The following is a 24330-nucleotide window of genomic DNA, read 5'->3' on the forward strand; positions in this document are numbered from 1 at the left end:
GTAGTATAAAATTTCAAAATTCTAGAGATTTACAGCCTATTTTAAAAATAATTGAGTTGGAGATTATCAAAGCTAAGTATAGTGCAAGAAAGCGTGTCAATCTTTTCTAGTTCCATTGTGAATATTTAAATAGATTTGTACCACAACGTGTACTTCAAATATCATTTTTAAAGGACAAAGGTGCTTCAAAATTGGCTTTAAGGGGGTTAGAAAAATAACGCTAGAAAACTTTAACTAAGCTTCAGCGATGACATTACTTACATTCGTCTTTTCTGAAGAAGTTTTATTCACTCATCAATGCAAATAGCTATGATAACCAATTGCGACAAACCGGTTCTATTTTTTCCGAACCTGGATCTCTTAGTACAGAAACCAATTCAATCACTGCGTCAAAACATTGTCACGTTAAAACCGATAGTACCCACGTGCTACCCAACAGTTGACAGTTGGGACAAACTCGATACAAACTATTTGAACATTAACCCCCGGGGGCGGGAACTTGCGACATCTTCGTATTTCCTCCCTTCCCCGTGACGATTACAACTTAATAAGTACACGTGTCTTGTTATTTGGATATTTAGATATTAGGTGTAAATTATTGTTTTTATAGATTTAATTTTTGAAAACATAGTTTGATCACACATTTTTTTTTTAAGGCTATTTTAATTGCGCTAGATCTGTAGATTTTTGTTTCATCGGGTTAAATGCAGTTATTGTCAAATAGCAAATTAAAATATAATCCCACTTACATCGTTTGAATTTGGGGCTTAAACCCCTAATCGCAATTCAACAGCCCGAACTGTTAGGCCCACAAATAAACCGTTAAACACTATTAGAATGTCATATGACAAGACATCACTATTCATAATATTGACAAGCAAAAATCCATAAACTAAACATAATGACAGCTATATTTTTTCGCAAGGTAACACCGCAATAAAACTGTCAACGCTGAACAAATGGCGCGAAATGACAGCTCAACTCATTCGAATTGCTCACGAGTGAAGGGAACGTCACATCGTTCACTCCATGTATCATTCGTTCACTTGAACGACGATGTGTTTCGGTTCAATTGGTATGTTTGAGAAATTATTTTATTATGTGTTACAGATGAATGAATTTTGTAAGACGTGTATTTTCATACGGTTTTGCCTGCTTCTTGAGGTATTTTGAGGGCGAGAAATCGGCTTACCTAAAATATAAATTCAGTCAAGTGTATGAATGTTTGTATCATACATTTGGCCAGTTAAGTGTAAATCCTATTCAAAAAAGAAAAGTCACTTAAAGAGGCTTTTAATGACAGGCTTTTAAGATATAAAAACCTTATAGCACGGATATAACAATCATGCATTACTGTTATTACGTAACAGTAATTTCAATTTAATAACTAATTAGGAGTAATTACCAAAAAATGTTTTCTTAATCATTTATAACGATTTACCTTATTAATTCTAAGAAGACAAAAAAGGAAAAGTTTTTATAAAAATATAGATAAGTATCTACACGAGCTCCCGTCACAAGCATCTAATTTACAAAAGCAATATTAGCTCAACGTAATTATATTTAGTTTTAAAAACCACGGTGATTTGACTTATCATTTTGGATCCAATTTCCTTATTATTAATTGAAATAGTCAATTTACTCATAGAGAACCAAAAAAAATATTAAGTATATTGTTTCGACTGTATTGACTCTGTTGCCTCTAAAAGTCAAAACCAATCACAAAATTGCAAATACATTAAAAAAACACTTGAAAAATACATAAAAATGTCGCCAATTAATAAAAAGTACCCAAATACATTTTGACGTTTTTATTGCAAAACAAAAAAGCCCCATAAACATTATCTCTGAGTAATTTCAGAGATAACAGACATTCCGACTAAATTGTTTTGTTATTTGACATTTATTTTTTTGAGATAATACATCTTTGTGTTTGTCTTAGTCAGCGGTTTTACGAAAACGTTGTGAATTTTTGAAAGCCTTGATATGAAAATAAATGGGCGGTTGCATAGGCATTTGTTTAAATATGTGACAAGGTTTTAAAAAATATTTTAATGGTATACATACTGTGCACTATTTTCCACTATCAACTTTTCTTAAAATAGTACTCAGAAAAACCGTACAAACATACACTGTCAAGCTTATATCTTCCGGAAAGATACCTGTATACGGGAGTCAAGACTTACATGGTGAATATTATATAAACATTAATGGAGAATGTACTGAATTAAAATAGTAACAATTGTCACAAGCAATTCTCAAAAAAAAAACTGATCAACCACCTTATCATAAACAATGAAGTGTATCTGTGTCCAATGGGACTTAATAAAACCCTAAAAAACCTAGTTTTCAATAAAACGTCCAAAAACTTAACCTTACCTTTTCAGGTGTAAATGAAATCAAGTATCGGTTCAACCTTATGTAAGAGTTTATCGATCCCTATATATTTAGCTGTGGCCGACGGGTCAATATCAGTCACACATTGTTACCGCGAGTGGGTCCTACGCTTTACATACAATTACTTACAAGAGGTCTTACAATACTATTGTGGGAAAGGGAATACATTATTATGTTGAAGGGTCCAATAAGGGCTTTTATAGTGGTCTGAAAGGCTTCTGATTGTTCGCGATACTGATGTAACGGTGAATAATTTAGATTGTTAATGTTCTACTACGCAGTTGCTATGGGGACTACGCAGTTGCTACGGAGACTACGCAGATACTACGCGGACTACGCCGTAGCTACGAACGATCTACCGCCAAATCAAATTAGAGAAGGTTTTTTCCGCAAAGTCCTTCTATTAAGAATTGTTTAATGGAATCAACACAGGAATATTTACATTCATTTTTATGAACGTTCAACCTTCTATTTGATACAGTTTGCGGAAAAAACCTCTCGGTTCACTAAGCAGAGTGCCGCCCACACTAAATACACCACAATTTAGGAGAAAGCCTGTAATGTCTAAACAAACGGCTTTCGATCAAAATAAGGTAAAGCAATATATTTAATACGCATTACTGTCGAGGCGGATCACACACAACCACACCATTTCATATACTCTCCTCGTCAAATAACTACGCCCCGCTGTAACTTTGGCTACTAGTTGCATCACTATAGTCAATATGTACGAACAAAACACTACAGCTCACGTTTTTACCGGTCTATGTAAAGTCAGTTTGTTTATTTTTTGTCAACTTTTGTTTTTAAAGTTTGAACCCAAGTTCAGTGCGGGAAGGTAATGTCATTATTTTTATATTGACATCCTAGTTGTTTAGGGAGGTTTCCTCGCTATGTTTTCCCTGACTCAATAGTTCATCCAAACAAATATATTTTGACTGGTTGATATTTGTCATAAAACCTTTTTAATAATACAGAATCGGCTTAATCGTACTTGAAATTACACACTCCGTATACCGTGATAGTGTGAGATCCATCAAGCCAGTAGGTAGTAAGAAAATCTCTGTTACTAAGATTACACACTGAGTATTTACTGTGGGCTCGGCCGATATCGTAAAATATTACGCAAAAGGGTTTCTCTAGGTTCATGAGATTTACAGAAATGTTCTTGTTGACGATCATAGAAATAAGATTTGTTTTATTTTTACGTATTTTTGTATATGTTTGCTTAGGTCAGATCTTTTATGTTGGATAAGAAACATCGTTTCTAAGGTTTAGAGGCTGGTTTTATCATAAGTGAATGTTTCATGTCTATGTAAGTTTTAGAAATTACTGTCTTCCGCCCGTGGGTTCACCTGTGCCCCAAGGGAACTGATACTCGTACGTTTGATATAAAGTATCAATTATCGATTAATAGTCGAAGGTCGATGGCTTTCTTTTGACTCTAAGCTACCTCCTTACCATTTTTCAGCTAAATCGATTTCCATTCTTGAGATATAAGTGGTGCAACTATCACTATTTTACTTTTATATAAGATAGATACATAATTTATATCTAGTACTATACAGTAAACAAAGCACTACTGTTAACTTTCTTTAACTTGAAAGCTATTGTTTCTGAGCCTGATCTGTGTCAGATCCCATCCCTTCGGAATAACGCGGAATAAAGATTGCAACGTTATATTTTCTGCGAAGTTGCCTGTCTCTAGAGATAAGGAATCTTCAAGAATTTCATTGTCATGAACTAGAAGCTAAACGAACGTACTTTAAGTATCTCGACAAAGAACTCAATATTTTCAAAAACCCAACATCCCATTTCTCGCGTTACGAGTTGTAATTAATTGGATAAAGTATTTACATAATATTTACATTAATTTTAAAAATTAAAAATAAACTTATATATACAACTTAAAACTAATACATTGCATCAAAAAATTGCTCCTTATCGCTGTCACTGGGTAATGTAAAACATTGGATAAATATATCCTACATCTACAATAAAATCGAAGGGCTAAAAATCATTAAAAATCTGATGATTAAAAAAAATGAGAAAGAAAAGGATAAAAAAACATAGATATGGAGTGTACCCAAGCGAATAGGGCGCACTCTGCAGATTGAAATATGAATTGATATAGGACCCATATAGCTAAACGAGAACCTATTTGTTCGAAATCGGGTGGGACCAATTGATAGCTTTTTGCGAATTCTAGGATTCTGTAACTGCACTGTTGAAGGTTACTGACGACATCCGTCTTGCGATGGAAAATAAATCCCTGACGTTACTGGTTCTCCTTGACTTCAGCAGTGCATTTAATTCTGTCGATTTCGACATTCTTCTTGGTATCCTTAAATCTATTAATATTTCTTCTTCCACGTTAAGTTGGCTTGACTCCTATCTTAAAGGCCGTACGCAGTGTGTCCGGCTTAATAACTTATCCTCCAATTGGTGCAACCTTTCTGCGGGTGTACCTCAAGGTGGCGTTCTCTCTCCTCTCCTTTTCTCTGTTTTCATTGACTCTGTCACTAAGGTCATTTCTTCAAACTTCCATCTCTATGCGGACGACTTGCAACTCTACAGACATTTTCCGTTATGCGATGCGGAATCTACCGTTGCCGCTATGAATCATGACCTGAATATGATTGAGGTCTGGGCGCAGTCCTTTGGGCTACAGATCAATCCCAAGAAGTCTCAGGCCATGATCATTGGCGGCAGAAACTTGCGGGGCAGGCTTGATGTTGCATCTTTGCCTCCTCTTTGTTTAGGTGGGGTTCAACTGAGCTATGCAGAAACGGCAAAAAATTTGGGTGTCATCATGGACTCACATTTATCATATAGAGGTCAGATCAGAAGTGGTACTTGAAAATGAATAACACACGTCTATAAACATTTAACCCGGTAAGGTTTATTTCTTACAAAGGATCTAGCAGAAGGTAACTTTGAATAGCAAATACAATATCGATAATTAATTATAAAATCACGATGTGACATCTTCAACGTCCGTCATCCTTCTATCCGTCATCATTTCTTCTTCTATACCAGCCCGGTCAGGCCAGGTTGGTAGCAAGGAGGATTCATATCTAACATATGATAAATGTGAGTCCATGATGACACCCAAATTTTTTGCCGCAGGTCAATGAAGTCAGTCGCAAGGTGCACTTCACCTTTCACACTCTGAAATGCCTCCAGTACTTTTTGCCCTTGAAAACCAAAATCTCTCTTGCTCAGACTCTCATTCAACCCATCATTGACTACGCCGATGCCTGTTATTTGGATGCCACAGAGGAGCTCTTAAATAAGCTTGAGCGGTTGCAAAATTTATGTATTCGTTTTGTTTTCTATCTAAAAAATATGATCATGTTTCTCATTTTCGCAAAGAACTCAAGTGGCTCCCTATTCGTCTTCGCAGGAACACACGCATTTTGTGCCTCCTTTTTAATATCCTTTTTAATCCCAAAACTCCTTCCTATCTGCGAGAACGCTTTTCATTTGTTCGCTCGCCTGATGCGCTCTGTAGAACGCATCTCAAATCTCTCCTTAAAATCCCCTCCCATTCCACTGACTTTTATTCCTTCTCCTACACAGTAAACGCAGTACGGTTGTGGAATTCGCTGCCGCCTGAATTAAGGAACTGTCAAACTGTTGCTACTTTTAAACAGAAACTCAAAAGTTACTATTTGTCCTCCTCTTCTTCTCTCTTCTTCATAGAGTCATTTTATAAAATATATATTTTTGTATGTATGTATTATCTTTTGCTTTATATATGTATATATGTGTGTAATTTATATATCTTTACTATGTCCTTTTACACAGTCTATCTACCTACTTCTCTTCATTCTAACTCTCCTACTACGGGTCTGCTGGAAGAGATTTCGATTTAGAAATAAGCAGTACCTTTGTACTATTTCTATGCCATGTTAGTTTCTTTTATATGTTCACTGTGTACATAAATTGTTAAATAAATAAATAAATAGATTCTGTACTCAAAGGTTTGTAAACAAGACCTGGAAAAAATACGCTGGCAACTATATATTGTGGGTTGGGAACAATTAAAAAACTAATCATAGTTAAAGTTTCTAGCCTTACTTTGAGAAGCAATCGTATTAAGAAAATAATTTATTGATCATCATCATCTTCTCAGCCTTAGGACGTCAACTGTGGAACATAGGCCTTTCCCATTGATTTCCAAAAGGAGCAGTTGTAAACGGCTGGCGTCCAGCGACTTTTGTCAGCTTGTCAAACCATGTTGTGATTTCTTCTGTCTTTCCATATTAAACACTGGTACTCAGCTGCATTCAAGTAGACTGGAAGCCAACCCCAACATAGTTGGGCAAGGCTATGCAGATGACTGCATATTATCATACATCTTCACCCCATGAGGGTAAGTTAGCAACAAATAAGCATCTAATTTGTGTGGGTAATGTTTGTAAAAGTATGTTAAAGTCAAGTATACGTAATGGGTGTCTCGCGGAAGGTTGTTGTTCCGTACTTAGGATCATGCGGCAAATTGCCTGCGATTTACTTGTCTCGAGTTTAGGCCGGGGAAGAAGTCATGAGCGATAGCGATTTTATTGCAATATTCTATAAGCCTTTGCTTATTTTTCGAACTAGATTTTCTGAAAATGTTTACCCAGAAAATCGCAAAATATATTTTTATTTTTTTAATCGTGGGTCGTAACTCGCAATCCTAAAAGATATAAATTTGTCAGCATATTGATAAGAACTGTCCTGAACTGAGCAAAAGTCATCATCATCATCATCATCATCATCATCTCAGCCATAGGACGTCCACTGCTGAACATAGGCCTCCCCCTTTGATCTCCACAGATACCTGTTGGAAGCGACCTGCATCCAGCGTCTTCCGGCGACCTTTATAAGGTCGTCTGTCCACCTCGTTGGTGGACGTCCTACGCTGCGCTTGCTAGTCCGTGGTCTCCACTCCAGCACTTTTCGGCCCCATCTGCCATCTGCTCTGCGAGCAATATGGCCTGCCCATTGCCACTTCAACTTGCTAATTCGGTGGGCTATATCGGTCACTTTGGTTCGTCTACGGATCTCCTCGTTTCGGATTCGATCACGTAGAGAAACACCGAGCATAGCCCTCTCCATAGCTCGTTGAGCGACTTTGAGCTTTGAGATGAGGCCGATAGTGAGAGAGCAAAAGTAAATTCAAATAAATATGGGACGCTAAGAAAAATGGAAAAAGAAGAAACATAAATGGGTTCGGCTCTTATCTGGGCCGAAAATTATCTAAAGGAAAGCCCAGCTATCATGACATTATACAAAAATCGCTTTTCTCTTACAACTTACAAAAAAACACATTAGTGTCAGGTAAAAACGTTGACATAAATGAGTTGGTGAACAGTAAGCCTCGTGGAGACGACTCTTGATGCGGGACTCCTAGGGGGGGGAGGTGCCAGAGTCCAGGGGGAGGGGGTGAATTTGTTACAAAATATTATACAACTTAGTTGAAGAGTATCGCGCCTTAAGAGGTTTTGAGTTAGCCGCCTTATATCCCAGTTTTTAATTAGATTTTCAGGAGTTATTAATGCGATTTTGGTTTCAGTTTCAGCTTATTACGTGCCTATCTCTTGGAGTTGGAATGTGCGCAAAATATAACAGTAAATAAGGACTGATACCTAATTTGAATTTCGTTACGTCAAAAAGTTTGGTCATATGGATATTAATTTGTGTCTACTATTTCATGCAAAAGCTACCGAATGGATTTTGATGTTCGACGGTTTTAACTTATTTATATTTTTAAACCAGTGCAAGAAACCCCCTCAAGATGAGGGTGAAAACCACAAACTGCTGAAATCAATTTATTTACCTTGTAAAGATACACGGTCACTGAATTAAAATAAATTCCAAATTTCTATTCTACCTTTTCAAGTGCGATAACGCTATAAAATAAAACGGTAAACCTCACCACTTTTTCTTTATGAAGCTATCATAATCTTTTGACACTTTCAGCCTACATTCTAAGTAACGGAAAATTCCCGGAATTCTATAGAAATATTAAATTTTAAGCAGCCACGGTCTGACGGTAATTTTATGAGTTTACTTTCGCGATAAAGTTAAAATATTACGGCGAAACAATGGTTTAGAGAGCAGTGATTTTAACTGCTCCTTGTTAAGTGTTATGGCGAAGTTTAGAACTGTAGTTAAATTGTTTATAACTCTACTTAGAGAGTAATGTTATTATTTTGATGGTGTTGGTAATGGAACTAATTGAAATGTTACAACAAAAGATGTTTTATGAAATGTGTATTTTATCAAAAACGTCCGAATTGATAACTTCCCTCTATTTTGGGAAGTCGGTAAAGTCTATTCTCGTAGTTTTTCAATTTGTAACAGGCCTATGTCTTTTAAAGCGCAATTGGTTTAAACCACACAATTATTCTGAAGTCAGACTATTTGTCAGGCTGTCTATCTTAGGCAAAGACATTAAACATACACTAGAGCTTATGTCTAGCTACTTGTAACTGCAATGATGACCTCTTTTGTTTACAAGACTCCGTTTAACAAACAAAAAGTCTAAAATGTTTCAAGCTGTTAGCAAAGGTCTGGCTCATAGCATGCCATGTTGACAAGTTCTATGAAATTTTCAGTTTCAGTATTTATGTTAGTTTATCATGTAAATGTCGCTTACGTAATTATACACAATTATACCCACGTAGTTATTTATTTCGGTTTTATTAAGCTATGAAAATAATTAACACGAATAGCTTTTACGATGGTTATATTTTAATTACGCTATTGTTATAATAACAGTATTTAATTTCATGAAATTATATTTATTTTGAAGAGAATCAAAGACGGTACAATTTATTATAACTGCTAACTTAACAGGATATTATAATAACATAGAAGTATACCTACTTATAATTGAAACTTAATTTAAAAAATAAACAATGGGTACTACATGGTTTTGTTCATTATAAATCTCAGTTCTTTACAATATACAAGTAGTCTCCCAACTAATCTTACACAGGGGTATCGGGTTGCCCAAGTAAGTGGGAGGTTCAGGAGGTCAAACAGGCAGTCGCTCCATGTAAAACACTGGTAATCAGACCCTAGTTGACCCCTACATAAGTAGTTGGGAAAAGCCTAGACAGAAGATGATGAAAAGTAGATGGTTGAAACTTGATGTGATTTAGTAGCCATTAATCAAGTTTCTGCTAATGTTTTTTACCAATCAAAACTTCTACGCTAGGGAATGCAAAAGAGAGAGTTCGTAGGTATAGTCATGTATCGGGTACTATAGTAACAGAACGATATTGAAGCGTGTGAGAGCAATAAAGTTAATTGACTATCACGCCACGAGTGTCGGTTTCCTTTCCCGACTTGTTTTGTTTTTGGTGTATTTGAAGGATTCAATAAATTGCTTTCAAAAGGACTCAGAATTGATAGGCTAATGTAGTTTTGAAATAAGATTCAATATATCAAATGAAACTCATCTGCTAACCTTTTTTCCGGGTACAGTTGAATACCAGTATTATTTGACCTCTTTAGCTCAATAACTCAAAAGCACCCCTTTGCTTAGACTTACCACACTTTCTGGGAACTTTTTCTTAGGAACTGTTAAACACCTACCAATTACCCAACTGCAAAAATACAGGTTTTACAGTTAATTTGAGTAAAATATTCCGCCCTCACCGCCGATTACAAGGCTTAGTACTCAACGTTAACACCTCCCCGCGTTTGTGCAACATGCCTTACTTAGTCCACTTTGTTACTCTGCAATAACTTATTGAGCTGTTACCTTGAGGTACTTTGTGCTTAGATTTGTGGCTTTCAATGCAACTTTGTAGGTTTGCTGTCAATATAGGTTAATACTTCGAGAAAGGTCTAAATATTTTAAGTAATTTATGGAGTCAAAGATAAACACACATGTCAATAGATTGCTTCAAATATTCATCTGCATTCAGTATCATTGATCGACATCCTCATTTTTCAAGGTAAATCTTAAACCGAATAAATCTGTACTAGGTGTTAGGTAAAAGGTCTCTATTCATGCAAAAACCTCCTTTTTATTATAAAAACCTATTCTAAATCAATGAAACACGAGAAAAGTTTGCTTGTACTTTCATGATTTATCACTTTTGTTGATCTGTTGTTTGTATTACGGAAGTAATTTAGTGCCTAGATAAGTTTTGAACAATTTATTTCCACCACCTAATTAACAAACTCCCATTCAATCACCAGAACACTCAATTACCAAGTTATCTAGGCTACCTACATCAAGCCTGTCTATACGGACAGGTCTTAGAGCTTATCAGTAAGACTAATGTCCTGTTCCTGTGGAATCAATCAGCTGATCTCATCGGTGGCTGGAGATTGAGCACTATGGGCGTAGATGACAGAGATCGGGTGATTAGTGGTAAGCATTCATTGGATGGGATAGTTCGACATGATATTGAATGATTTTCTAGTAGTTACTACTATTTATTAGAGGAACATTAGTAGAATTGGTTACTCGTTGAGATGATTTGAGTAAAGATTTCTATTAAGGAGATGGATAGGGAATAAATAAATGCAACTAACCCAAGATAGCGATCGTTGAAACTGAATTGACACAAGGAAGTGAAATTAATTGTTTGATGACAATGTTGAACCGCATTTAATGAAGTTTGCAGTACCTAGTACCCAGTTATCTTTCTAAAAAATAGGTATAAATAACCTACATAAGCTGCAGAATCGATTCTAGGTGAATAGATTACAACAATATTACTTTGAGCAGCATATTTTAAACATATTCACCTAGTCCAAATGTCGTTTACCATCACAATACGTCAATAACCCTCTAAAATGCAGCGTCAGTATTTCCGATACATTCGCGATTTTACGACAAAAATGTCGGTAGGTGTGCACCCTTATATTTCGTAACGTAACAGCAGCTAAACGACATTATATGATTCAATATATGACTCGTAAAAAGCGTTTTATTGAGCCTAAAATGCGAGTAGCGACTGGATTAGATAAACTTGATTTTCATGATTTATTTTTGATCTTTTGTGTAGGATTCGAAACATTGATTTCATATATAGGCTACACAGATTTTAAAAGGACATGTTTTATTTCTTTGTATGTTATCGACATTTACTAAGGGTAGGCTAATTTCCAAATAGCGTATACTTACAGCATTCGGCATTCTTTATTTATTTCTCTACGTCACCTTAAAATAAATCGGACTATGGGTAAGTAGGTATATGTACCTTCATCACTTAAAATCTATCAGGCTTCTTTCAAGATTATTTGACTTTTAAATCAGAATAAGCCTTATAAAAGACGTACCCAATTCAATAACCTCTAACACAACAATAAATACAATATTTACAAACTCCCGTCCACTCGCAATAAGCAGTATATTATTTCTGATCCCCGAGCTTATTGCTTTGAGTCCCGGATCACATTATACCCGGGTGAACCGGTCCTGTTCGAGATTTCTTCAAGTTCCCTTCAAATCTTTTACGTAATCCGGATTTTTGAACATTGATAATGGCGTAAATACATGTGAGAGGTATTTTCTGTTTTGTAAAAGTTGGTGGTCAATATTTTTGTAGAAAAAACTGTCTTCTTGGTGTAGTGGTAGCCAAGTGACTGGGTACTATGTACAGTATTCAGAGTTCGATTCCTAGGCGGATTTGTGGGGTTTTATATTAATTTACTTTCATGAAACAACCCGGACTCTGAAAGTTGGTGGTGATGCATGATGATGATATAGTCCAGACTCCTGTTTCTTGAAGATGGTAGCTGCTAGCCCTAATTCTTTGGGCATCATGTATGTATGTAGGTACTATTTATGTTTCTCTGTATCTATGTATGTATGTATAGTTCACTATGATCTTCAGAAGAATAAAGTTGTTTTTATATCAAAACCTGCTATATCTATAACAAACTTCTACAAACACGGAACAGCAAACAGACAGCTGTCAGTCATACAAACGTTAGAAAAAAACATTGTATAAGAAGCGTTGGTGTTATCAGCATCATGACATATTCAAATGATATTTTTGGAAAATAAACATTATTTTTGTGTGACCATGACCTGGGTCAATTCCAAATGGTAGTACTAACATACATTGGTTTATATGATAATAAAAACTTTTGACTTTGACTATACCTACAGATCAAGAGTTTGTTTGTTTATATGAACGCATTGATCTCAGGACTCAGGAACTATCGGACCGTTTTGCAAAGTACTTTGTGTATTACCCAGATAGGCCAGTTATTGAGAAAGAACATTGGATTATAATCAAAACGCGCGGAGTACAATACCCCGCAGATTGGACTGCTGGTAGAAGGCTTTTTGATAAAAGAAATGTTTATTTATTGTATGGAGTACCATAAAAACACCTTTATTCCATATCTGTATAGGTAAATCGCGGTCAAACTTTTCCCATTCAATCAAAAAAACCTTTTACATTACGAATAATACAAACCGACTGACGGTTACATATAGTCATAATTTCTAAGAATCAAATTCACGAGCATTCATCCGGACCGGAGTCGTCCGATTTCGTCCGGATTCATCCGGTTTCGTCCGGTTTTAGTAGTAAAAGTTTTACGAGCTTTGCGGCAATTTCAATTACTCCGTGGTATTTGATTCAGAGGTGCCAGTAAACAGATAGGTCAGTAGGTAACGTATAAAGCTAGATTTTATAGATATTCAGGTCATAAAGGAGGAGTCATCTGGAATACAATGCGGCCGTCTGGAGTCCGAGCGAAATAAGGTACAAGACAATGCTCGAGCGGATACAAAATAAATATATACGATTTATGTATCTGAAAATTTATGGAATATATCCGGGATACCCGTTATTGTACCCCACCTTATTCTGCCTCGGTATGGTGGGGTACTATAAATTGGAAGTTAGGCGTGAAGTGGCATTAGCCACTTATCTTCTGAAAGTGCTGAGAGGTGTCATTTATAACTCGGGTCTTCTATCAGAGATCGGTTTTTGTGTATCGGACGAGTATGTGGGGCGGAGGCGCAGGCCGCGGCTGCTGGTGGTGCCGCGCGCGCGCACTAACTTGCTGCAGCGCGCGCCGCTCACTCGCGCGCTGCGCACTCTCAACACGGTGGCTGAGCACATCGACATATTTAACTGTACACTGAGCGAGTTCACAAGGGCCACTTACTGTGTAGTATGTAAGGACTAGTAGTTGTTTTGTACTGAGTTATATATTTAAGTTTTAGTTAGGAAATATTAATTGTAAGTAGGTACTATGTCGAATTAGATTAAGACTGTAAAGGCATAGTAACTTTGAGATGAATAAATAAATAAATAAATAAAAGTGGAGTTTTTGTAATTTTCAGTTCTAGAATTTCTGATTAAAAAGCAATGAAGTATCTCGGTGATCTATTACAGTAACAACAGGAATGCTTCTGCCAGCGGTTTTACGACTACTATGCGCTTCCAGATAAAAACAATAGCCAGTTTTGATAAATGGGCCAAGTAACCCTGAAAGATCATTTCGACTCAATCCAATTGTATCTCAGATTAGGCTTTCAGACTAATAAACATAGGTAGTTTTTAGCTTCATTATATCAGTATACCTAGTATAAACTGTACCATGTAATTCATTACTTCTACCTATAAAAAACTAAGTAAACTATCTACTGTTTATATAAATGACCAAATAAATTAAACTTTCCTCTTTGCCTTTATTGTGGCATTTCTAAACTACACTATACAAATGATTGTCAACTCCTAATGCTCTTCAAATAAAGTGAAATACACTTTGTTTTATAGCTCAGGTTTTTAGGAAAGCCGCATTGAAAGGTACTTTCGGAATTTTATGGGATATTGGCAAATGTTACTAGATAACTTTATTGCTTTTGCGAGAACTTTACAGCGTATTTGATACCGCTATTTAATACGCTTCATCTATTCACAAATCCTACTTTTTGTAAAATATTATCTTTCAATTACTAAAAACATTAAAGCTTAACCCCTTCAGATCCAGTTGGGTAAAAACCGTTGTAAATTATTAGGATATTATTATATTCTTAATATAAATATAGCCCAAATAAGATGAAGAAGCCACGATGTTGCTAGACTTTGTAACTCCAAAAAATAAGTGTATACAAACTCCGTTTGATAGTAAAATATCAAAAATCAAAGTGCGCGTGTAGTATGTCAAAAACAAAAGAATATCGCGCGAGATATATTGACATAAAAGGGATGACAACGTGATGGAGAATCCGTGCTGATGTGACGTAAAATATTGTATATTGACTGACTATTATTTAAGTTATATAGTGGACTTTTATTGTCAGCTATTTATGAGAGAAATGAATGATACATGTGACTGGGTAAATATTTTTTACTACCTAAATGTATGTAGCCTTACTTTGACAAAACATTGATTTGGTTTGGTGTAGGTACATTGATTTGGTGTAGGTAACTATATGTAGTAGCAGACATTGGTTTTTTTGGATCGGCGGTCCCCAAACTAGGCTAGGCCTGTATCTTGGGAGCCCGAGTTGCGGTTACAATGAGTACTTTTGTCGAATTATAGGTCGTATGCGGTGTTTATGTGGACAAAAATAGAATATAAAAATTTAAATAAGACGTAAAAGAAAGCTAAGAAAGTTATAACTAATTGGAGCATCTTCTAAAAAAATAAAATTGTCTCTTTCTAGACGTTAAAAGTAAAATAAAATATGTTAATAAGTAAAAAAGTTAAAATTATAACAAAATTCTTAATTTAAATCGAACTTAGCTTATCAGTCTCAAAAGAGTGAGTGTTTGTGTGTGTGTGTGTGTGTGTGTGTGTGTGTGTGTGTGTGTGTGTGTGTGCACATGCGTGCGAAGTATACTAATGCATCCTTTCGAGTGTAGATTGTGTTGTGAGAAGATTTTCTGTCTCTTCGTATGAGAGTCCTGTTAGCCATTTTTTGATTATCTTCTTACACGAGGAAAGTGTCAGCTCATTTGTGTCGTGCGCTAACCTGCTGTGTACGTTATTAAAGACAGTTGTGTGGAGATAGGTAGGGCAACGTCTGGTTAAGAGGGAAGTCGTGCGTGGTATTGGGATTTTGAATAATCGTTTTGAGGTGAGTGTATTGTAGTCTGGTCTTTTTTTCAAGGTTTTGTGTGTGTGTAGGTATGCATTAAGAATAAATAGTTGGCGGACACGTAGAACTGCAAATTCTTTATATAGGGTGTCTGTTGGGAAGAGCCACGGCTTTTTAAGAAGTACTTTGATCACTGCCCTTTGGGCTCTTTCAAGGTCTATGAGTGTGGTTTTTCCCGCTCCTCCCCAAACAGATATACCGTATTGAATGATTGATTGGCATATGGCGTAATATACCGTGAGGAGTATGTCTTTTGGTGTTCGGTCTCTGAGTTTTTTCATGATGTATATTAGTTTTCTTACTCGACCTGACAGAGATTGGATGTGTATTTTAAAGGATAGATTTTCATCAATGAGGAGGCCTAGGTAGCGGATAGATTGGGTTCGTTGAATGTGTTCACATGAACAGGTTTCTCTTGATGTGTTTGGAGTGCATGTGTGGAATTTGAGTGAGAGATTAGGAGGTGGACTGGACGTTAGGGTTTTGAAAAATGTGATTATTTTGGTTTTTTTATGTTAAGTGTTAGTAGGTTGTAGTTTAGAGTTTGTGCTACTGTTGCTAGGCCTTCTTCAGCTAAATTAAATAAGTGTTCCCAAGTTTTGGAATCAAAGATTATGACAGTGTCGTCAGCGTAGGATATTAGTTCTGCGTTCGGAAGGTTCAGATTGAGTATGTCATTCATATAGATTATGAAGAGAGTGGGGCCCAAAAGACTACCTTGGGGAACTCCGAAGTTGATATGGAGTTTATTACTAGTGTATCCCTCAGATTTGACATACTGACTGCGGTTTGTTAGATAGCTATGAAACCATTCAAGCGGCTTACCTCTAATACCGGATGACTCTAATTTTCTGAGGAGAAGATTAGTTGAAATTGTATCGAATGCTTTGGCTAGATCTAAGAAAACCGCCATGCATCGATCCCCCCTTTCGACGCAATCTGATATGTTATTTGTTAATAGTAAAGTGGCATCTTCAGTAGACTTCCCTTTTCTGAAGCCAAATTGTCTATTTGAGATGAGGTGGTTCTTTTCTAGGAAATTTATCAAACGTGTATTTACAACTTTTTCGAGGATTTTTGAAAATATACTAAGAAGTGCAATCGGCCTGTAGTTTTCAGGTTTATCTGTGGGCCCTCCTTTGTGAATTGGACTTTTTTCGATTTCAATATCAGTTGATATCATGATTAATTATGGCATCCAAATAACTCATTACTTATTGTCAATTGCTACAATTCCAAGACAAAGGCGGTCAGGTGGTTTTAAGAAAAATCTGATCCCTAGGTCCTGAGGGATTAAACCTGCAGCTCACTCGATAAGAAGATTTGTTCACAAAAATATCTTATTGCACTAAAAATACTACGAAAGAACAAAAAACTACTTTACGCTTAAACAAAGACATAGATTACTCTAAGCTAGTTCAATCCAAACTAAATTCATTTAATCCTGAAATTAGAACTAAATCTAGATAGTACCGATACTCAAGAAAGTGCTTATAAGAAAACCTATTAGCACGTTAATACGCAATCTTCATTTAAATAGTTTCAGAAATAAATTAATCTGAGACTTGAAAAGCCGCGAATCAGTTCTAGTTCTAGTTCTAGTTTAAATATTTCTTAGAAGCAATTAAACAAACAATGAATTGTGATTGGTTGCGAGTGTGAACTTAATCGATATTCTTAAGTTACGGTTAGTTTGAACTTGAAGTGTGTGTCCACTGGTAATGACGATACGAGCACCTTCATTTATTGTGTTCTCCAATGCATGGGTGTATCAGCACCAAGTTTCAGACTCGAGGCTGTTTCATGAAAGTTACTTAAAAACCCATAAAGCAATTCAAATCAAAACAAATCAAAAGTCATTTATTCAAACTAGGCTGGAAATTAGCATTTTTTGAACGTCAAATTTACAAAGATAGCCCCTAAAACGCATCACTTCCTATGCAATTTATGACGACATGTATTTACGTCTCCTGTGCACGGGGGTGCACAGGAGTCGCCTTTTACGCGGTTTGATTTTGATATTTCGCTTCGGTGGAAAACAGTGAGATTCCGGAAAGGCATGTCTTTTGTAAATAATAAATTAGAAAATATTTAAATGTCTTTTTTGCAAATTATCCGTTCATTTACTTTCTCACCTATCCTTCAAATGACGTGTTTAAACAATGGACACACGCCATCCCAGTGTGACCCGCAGTAATCCACGTGTCTTAATTATAAGACTGAGTACACACCGGCCAGTCCCTTACATCTTAATAGACCGTGTAGTATGGTAATACGGCCATTGTGGCCTTAATTGTGCCCACACCTTATAAGGATAATAGGAGTGGTTGAAGTTACAGTTGTTTAGAGCTTGTAATTTTAAAGTAATACATAATTAAATCGTTAAAGGATAATGAAAAACAGTTTTTTTTTAATTTGTAAAAAGTATAGAACGTACTTAACTGAATATTAACTAGTAAGTTCAGTAGGTATATTTGTAGAAGTAGAGTAGGTTACGATTATAAGCGACTTCAAAAAGAAGGAGGAGTTTCACAATTTAGTCATATTTTTAACCGATTTCTCCAAAAAGAAGGACATTCTCAATTTGAATGTTGATATGTTTTGTATGTTAAGCTCACTTAAGTGATAGGCAACTTACATTAATTGTTGTGGCAGCCATAATTACGATATTGCCCATCTTCCATTTATATTTTCAAATAAAACTACAGTAACACAGAGCACTCATTTCCCTCAGCTTACATGAGATAATACTTCAGCACATAGGGACGTCACTGGCTTCAGCAGTATTACGCTTGAACCTCCATTTATTACACAAAGCCTTTACAATACAGAGGGTACCAAATAAAAATTGCTTTACAGATTATTGTGTGTAAAGCAAAGTTATCAAGTTGAGTTTATGGTAAAGTCATATTTATGGCGGAAAAAAATATAATATATTAAATTCTTTATTCCATATATCTATGTATACAGAACATACAAGTTTATAAAATATTTAATTACAACTTCCAAAATGGGAAGTGTGTAAATGTTTTTAGCGAGGCTTGAAGTATGGTGCAAGTTATTTCAATTAGGTACTTACATACCTACCTCAACTATTTTGCAAGTAAAGTTAAACTTGAACACTTTTACAACAAAATACCTTAACCTACTTATGTATATTCAAAACATAAATTACATCTCTTAGAATTCCCCTATCAGGCGTACTTCTTTCAATTAGGCAGGCTGAGTTATAGCCCGGCCGACACGCCTGCTCAAGGGTTTACAATCTCCATGGGGTGTTGGGGAGATTTATGGGAAAGTATCTTGTGTTGAGCGATAAATACATGTTTTAACTTTAGAAGTAAATTAATTTAAATGTTATTTAATTTATGTCCTATGTGTTTTTTTGTTTGATAAGTTATGGGGGGGAAATTGGAAATCGCAGGTTGGGTATGAATTTGGATCTAATCTAATAAATGTACGTATATAAAAAAATGGCTTTGAATTTCATGGTCCGTAAATTCGATACTTCGCGGTTCTTTTGTTTGAAAGTATATAATGACAAAATTTCCACGCATGTTTGATAAAAGAGTGATTTGTGGCCAATAATTAGTCATATTTTTTTAAGGTGAAACATAAATCTTATTTGTGTCTGTAATTATACTTATGACCATACTTGTATAACTAATTAAAACACAATTTCAGTACTTATTCAGCGATTTTGTACGTACACATTTGGAAATTGCATTAGAATCTGTATTTTAATTGGAAACAAAATCAACCCTCCAGCAACCTTCTCCAAAAAAATCCTCATCCAGGGACCAATAACACGACAATACCTTAAAATTGACACAAATTCATTCACTCCTATTAATAAAACTAGACGGGAATTAGGCCGGGAAGGGGGTGGTAATTAATTGTTAGTTAACCCCCTCGATAGATTTATAGCACGAGGGGGTCTCGTTACGTACCTTTGTCCTTGAGCTAGTTGTTTATGATGGTTCGTGGGTGATAGCGTTTTAGGGTTAGGGTCAAACGACACGTTTTTTTGGCTTGGACGAGAGATTCAAGGTCAAGGAGATGATAGGCTTTGTTAATGGAAGAAAGTTTGGAAGGGGTTTAGGGTTTGTGTGGTTAGAGAATTTGTAGTAGTTTTAGAAGTAGATAGGTCATTTGTATGTCTTTAAGAGCTTTTTCTTTGTAAAGGATTATTGTAGTTTAATTACTGAAGATTACTGAAGATTTAGTTGTAGCCTAATCTTATAATAAAATATAAATACATATTATATGTATACAATTTTTAAAAGCATAGAATACGTCATTATTAACTTCCCTGTCCCATGAGTCATATGTGATACACGCTGATTGTTTAACTATTGTGTCTGCATCGTGGACAGTGAAGTGGTTATTAAATTTCTCAAATATCCTTCCATTCTTCAATGACTATCAGAATAACTACTATACTATAGAATAACAGTAGTGAAATCTAACAATCTTACATAACAATAATAGTTTTTCCCCATTACACAGTAAAGGTCACATTACATATTTATGTACACTCTACACTCTTTTCAGCTGAAATCTCGAATGACTGAAATATTCAGGATGCAGAGTGCAGTTAAAGTGCTTTTCTAGTGTCAAAGCTTGCAGCAGAGTGCACTGGATAATATCACTTCTGAAATACTTTTAATTCTAGATGTAAACTTGAGTACGGAATGTTATACGGTTGGACTGTTTTGAAGATGGAGAAGTATTTTAATTTACTTTCCTGTCTTTAAGTGAACTGGCATTTTAGTAATTTAGTTTTATCGCTATGTAGCAAGGTATAGCAATCAACGAATCTTATTTCCAACTACATGTATGTAGTTAATCGCGCTTAAAAAGTATGTTGTCTTATTTTATAAAAAGTGTAAATGTATTTATCTAGGTATTTATTGTCTGATTTGAAAAATTCTCTGAGTGATAAATAACCCGCGATTCCTACGGGATGGGATTAAGTTCAACAGCTTAATACCCAATAATATAGTCTGTGTTTCTAGAACTTCGTCCCCAGAACAATACGCAATAAATGTCACACTTTACAAAAGACACACAGACACTCAATGTTTACAAGTATTCTTCAATTGTGAAGGATTTGCTCTTCTTGTAACTCTTGATATTAGTCTCTGAAATATGGCACGCTAAGATGACGAGTGTATTCTCATTGAAAAAGGCTGGTTAAGCAATTATCTTTTTGTGTTGTTATAAAGAGCTATAGTTTGTGTGTTTGTGACTTTGTAATATCTGGATCTCCGGAACCGATTCAAATACTTCTATTACCAATAGAAAACGACGTTATTCGTAAGGGTAACAGGCTATATTTAATCCGGGTATTGGAAGTCCGTGAGAACGTGTGTATTTCCGCCAGAAACAGTAGCAAATATTGTTTCAGTGTTACTTATTACAAAACATATAACATCAATATACAGATTGTTGGTTAACATACAAACATTCTGTATAAATATTAAATATCTTCGACTTCACGACAGATATAACAATTACTGTGAGTAGCACACTGCAAACTAAATAGTCGGCCGACAGTTGGCAAAAAAAAAATCAGTTATATAACTTGTCAAAATTTTACAAAAACGGCCCCCAAAACGCCCACCCTTCACCACTTCCTATGTGTTTTCGCTGGGAAGAAGAAGTGGCGCAACAAACTCCCCAGCAACACATGTCTGTGTGTTGGTTAAAAGAACCTTTTCATCAGTGAAAATCTTAATTCCAATAAAAGTTTTCAGTCGTCTGTCACCGGCTAAACACCTGATCTTTGTAACGTGCATACCATTCATCTTCATACTGATTTATTAGCCCAAACAAACTATCGGCCGATTAAAAGTTTGCAGTGTGCTACTCCGCTTATAAACAGACCAACGGACGACTTGACGACAGATATAAGAAGTTTAATTACTTTTATATAGAACTCGAGTAATATACAAATGTACGCGAAAACGGAAGTACATTTCGTGTTCAATGAAGGCTGTTACGTGTTCAATGGTGTCTGCTTTAATTAAAATTTCAATTTTCGGCGTAGTTGTCAGAGTGAAGATGATGGCTATATTAAAATACTGGCTTGGCTCCACTCGCGTTTCGTCGAATCTTCTTCCCGTACCCGGACAAAATAAACTAAGGCATAGCGGAATAATTTTTAAATTAGATTCGGTTCAAACTCAGTAGTTTATAAAAATATTTCCTTTAATTGTTTTAGATTAGTTTCCACCGGCGGGTTCACCCGCGACCCGTGAGAGTTATTCCGCGCACCCGGATAAAAAGCCTTTAGGTAATGGCAGAAAGTTTTTTTAGCAGAGGTGGTTTGGGTTCCCTCTACATTAAAATACACATAGTCATATAGATATGGGATATAATGGTGTATGTAATTACTATGTTTACTTAAATTTTTTTATAGTCATGTGATATATTATTGTCTGAAATGTGAACGTGAGCTTTCTCATGCATCAGAAGTTACACCTTTCTCAGGATTTACATTGAAAGCTTCAGTTATGCACTTCTACCAAAAGCACCTACAATACAGGATTTCACAAAGTGCATTTCAGCACTTCGAATGTAAGCTCAATACAATAGTGCAAAGCTGATTGCAACGGACTTGCATACTACGGGCTACGGCGTAGCAACATGACGCTACGAAATTACATTCGTAGCGCTACGAAGCGTAGCAAGGAATGCAGTTTAAAATAATACATATTCATATTCATATTCATATCATTTATTGCGTTCCACAAGTTTCACATGGTGTTACAAAAGCTTACAGCTACGTACATTTGTGGACCCTGTTAGGGCACAGCAACATTTGGCATTTAATGCCAGTACATTTAAAATACTTAAAACTAATTCTAAATTATTATGGCGGTAGTTTTAAACATTAGGTATAATAGGAATAGTTAATTTACAATTAAAATTATATTTCTTTATATTTGTATAAATATATATTAGGAAATTATTTAGATATTAGCTATTTTAGTGTATTGTAGTGTGTATATTGTTTATGTATGACTAATATTTATTTTGTCGTTCATGTATTCTTGAATTGTATAGTATGCCTTTTTAGTTAGGATTTCCTTAATTTTATTTACATATACATTATACTTTGGTTCGTTTTTTATAGCATTTGGTAATTTATTATATATTTTTATTGCCATTACATATGGACTATTTGAATGTAATGTCATACGGGAAGTAGGTAGCATGAGCATGTTCTTATGTCTAAGTGATCTGGTTTTGTGTTTGTCTCCTCGGGTTGTGAAGAAGTTACTGTATTTTCTAACAAACTTGCATATTTCTAGAATGTAAATAGATGGTAATGTGAGTATTTTGAGTTTAATGAAGAAGGGTTTGCAGCTGTCGGTTTGGTCTATGTTTACAATAATGCGAATCAATTTCTTTTGCAGTGTAAATAAAGTAGTCGCGTCTGTGCTATTTCCCCACAGTATTATGCCATAGCTTAGCCATGCGTTTGCATAGGCGTAGTACATTGTAAGTGCGGTTTGTATGTCTGTAGTTTTTTTCACTTCGCGGAGAGCATAGCTAAATTTTGAGATTTTTGCCTTGGTATTATTAATATGCGTTTTCCATGTTATATGTGTATCTATTGTTATTCCTAGAAGCGTAAAGTCTTTAACTACTTCAATTTTTGTACCGTTTATGGTGAAGTTAACTGCCAGAGGGTTTTTTTGATATGGGTAAAAAGTCATAATTTTAGTTTTTCTGTAATTTATTTCGAGATTATGTTGATCCATCCATTTAATTGTTGTATTGAATATTGAAGTCAGCTGATTATTTATATCACTATCATCTTGGCATGATGTTAGTACAGATACGTCATCGGCAAAAAGAACACTTGGTTCTTCCAAGGCTTTGGGCAAGTCATTAATATATATTAAAAACAAGAGGCATCCTATTACGCTTCCTTGGGGGATTGATGCATTTATAATTTTTTATTTGATCTTACTTTTACTATTTGTTTTAGATCATAATCGAAGTGCTCTATTTCAACATATTATTCCCTATTTTTAAGATACGACTTGAACCACCTGTGTGTCTCACCGCGAACGCGAATTTTGTATAATTTATCAAGAAGAATGTCAAATTGCACTTTATCATATGCCTTGGTCATATCTAACAGGACACCTACGGCATATTTTTTGTCATTAATTATAACTACTATATACTAGATGTTACTCCGGTTTTACCCGCGTTTCGAGGGACTAATAGTAATTTCTGTTTTATGCAATTTCCACATTATGTTTAATTATAAAAGTGGCAGGTACGCCTGCAAATTATATAGTAATAGTATTTTCAACGCCATAAAGACCTTTAGGCTACAATTGAACATGATTATGAACATCTTTAAAAACCTTAACGAGTGAATACATATTTTGACTATGAAATGAAATAGAAAGAAAATCATGGTTAACAAAAACATACAATAATCCTGTACATCAATTACAACAAACAGTCACTAAACAAAGCGAACACAAATACAGCGTTACGATACAGTGGCGCACCGTACCGTGACGCACCGGAACACCGTGACACATGTATCATTGTTCACTTAATACTGTAGGGGCGTCATTACACTGCACTGTGTCGAAGTTCAGAGGAGCGCGGATTGTAGGTTTAAGAAGTGTACATCTGTACGTTTTCTGATAATTTTATGAAGCAGGTTTAATTACTTAACTAGCTCAAGTGTTTTTTAACATTTTTTGCAAGGGTCGATGTCGACTTTTAAGCCAGTGTCGGCTCGAGTGTTTGCCGTTTAACAAATTATCTTGACCAATATTGGAATTACTAAGCTAAGATACCTATGACGACTG

The 24330-nt window shown here is 35.4% G+C and overlaps 1 protein-coding gene across 1 annotated transcript in view; it reads right to left on the reverse strand.

Moving 5' to 3' along the window:
• The window catches only part of LOC124641480, a 67824-nt gene that overhangs the window by 40090 nt on the left and 3404 nt on the right, over positions 1–24330 (reverse strand). The window lies entirely within an intron of this gene.

Source organism: Helicoverpa zea, chromosome 22 (assembly GCF_022581195.2).
Source record: "Helicoverpa zea isolate HzStark_Cry1AcR chromosome 22, ilHelZeax1.1, whole genome shotgun sequence".
Taxonomy (NCBI): domain Eukaryota; kingdom Metazoa; phylum Arthropoda; class Insecta; order Lepidoptera; family Noctuidae; genus Helicoverpa; species Helicoverpa zea.